Source organism: Phoenix dactylifera, unplaced genomic scaffold (assembly GCF_009389715.1).
Source record: "Phoenix dactylifera cultivar Barhee BC4 unplaced genomic scaffold, palm_55x_up_171113_PBpolish2nd_filt_p 000373F, whole genome shotgun sequence".
NCBI lineage: Eukaryota > Viridiplantae > Streptophyta > Magnoliopsida > Arecales > Arecaceae > Phoenix > Phoenix dactylifera.
The window spans coordinates 477369-479180 of record NW_024067824.1 but is presented as its reverse complement, the minus strand read 5'-3'; the positions used below and the strand labels follow the sequence as shown (position 1 = coordinate 479180).

Below are 1812 nucleotides of genomic sequence, written 5' to 3'. Positions count from 1 at the left end.
TAAAAACTACAAACTTAGACAATTACATATTTAGACAAAATACAAATTACATTGTCCCATTAACATTATAACAAACATGCATCTTTGTGCATTCAAAAGTAAATGTAATCATAATTCTTGAAGCCACTTCCATAATAGAAAACTGTATAAGAACATCCTTGCATCTTCTAACTCTCAAAACCTACAAACACAAAATTGAAACATTAGCAATTGGGATAGTAGTATTTATCATAATAAAAATAAAGCCCCATCCAACCGGCAAAAAAAAAAAAAAAAAGGGGGATCAGGAGCCCATCTCAGCCTGATAGCCGCTCCCTGAGATTCTCAGGTCAAGGGAGAAGAAACCGAGAGGAGAAAATTAAAAGAATCTCCACCCTCCAAGAAGTCCATCTCCAATCCCCCGATCTTTCTTCCTGATGGCCCAGCTGGAACCGGAGCAATGTGAGGGAAGGAAAACCAAGACCAAAACCAAAAAAGAGAAGGGATGAAAGATCACTCCCTTCCTCAGAGTTCAGACGTGTGTATCAACTATCAAGCCAACCAAATCCCTCCTCCCTCTTTCTCTCCAGTCTCCACCGGTCCACCCAAAACAAAATCCATCCGGGATCGAGCTCGAAGAGGAGGAGGAGGAGGAGAAAAATCTTACCGGTGACTGTGAGTCGGTGACCGGAGCCGCAGAGGTTGCCGTCCGGGGGAGAAGGACGCGAAGAGCCGTCGGTCGGTCGTTGAAGAGGCGACGATACCGAGAGGAGGCGACAGCTACAGGGAAACCGGCGGAAACCAGCTACAGGGAGCGGCTATCAGGCTCTCAGCGAGGGAAGGGGGGGGCGGCTCTCAGCGAGGGAAGGGGGAGGGGGGGTTTGGGGGGGGGGGGGCGTCTCTCAGCGAGGGAAGGGGGAGGGGGGGTTTGGGGCTTTAGTTTTAGGGTTTCTTAAATTTTTTTAATATATTATATTTTATATCAGTGTTTTATAGTCGGGCCGGGCCGAACCGGGCCATTTTTAAAAGTCCAGGCCTGGCCCGATTTTTTTGGTCGGGCCATTTTTCCTGCCCAGGCCCGACCAATGGGCCCTTTTTCAATGCCCAAGCCCGAAAAATTTCGAGCCGGGCTGGGCGGGCTGGGCGGGCCAGAAGGCCCGTGATCACCTCTACTCCGCGGGCCCAACCCCCCGACGGGGCGCGGTGGCTCACGAGGGTCCGACCGTGGCGGGGTCGGCACAGGATGCCGTCGGCCAAGGAAACTCGAAGGGAAAGGCCCCGAGAAGCAGGAGCCCAAAGCCAGGAGGAGCAACGATGAACCCGGACTCGGCACGGGAGCATCGGGGAGGGCAGATGCGGGTCCATGGGCGCGGCACGGGAGTTCACCCAGCGGGAGTAGATGGGTCGCGCTATGCTGGGCCTTCATGCGGGCCAGCCCATGAGGCATTGGTTCAGAAGCTGAAGAATGCACTTGAGAAGCACGGTCCGGGAGAGGAAGAGGTGTTTGGTGAGGCGGGAGGGGTCTTGGTGCGGCCAGACATGGGAATACCCAAGGATTGTTATGAAGATTCTCTTGTAGAATTGCCGAGAGCAGAAAAGCTCTTCTTCCGGCCGACTTTTTGTAGATTGGTGAGTCTATATGACCCTGATGTTTGTGTTCTATTTGAGACCCTATTGTCGGGAGCTAACTTGGAGCGGGTCAGGCGTGTTATCCCGAGATCCTGGGGGACATATGCAGTGTAGTCTAGGGGCATCTCAAGGGGTGTCATTGTGTTATGGAGATTAGGGGGAAATGGCATTGATGTCTTCCACAAATGTAGCTAGCAAGTGATT

At 52.1% G+C, this 1812-nt stretch overlaps 1 long non-coding RNA gene across 1 annotated transcript; it reads right to left on the bottom strand.

The window, feature by feature from the left end:
• On the bottom strand, positions 1 to 733 carry LOC120105809. The gene is made up of 2 exons (XR_005508091.1): positions 647 to 733; positions 1 to 181 (listed from the first exon to the last, which is right to left on the bottom strand). It is a non-coding gene; the product is annotated as an uncharacterized LOC120105809 (long non-coding RNA).
• Positions 734 to 1812: the final 1079 nt, after the last annotated feature.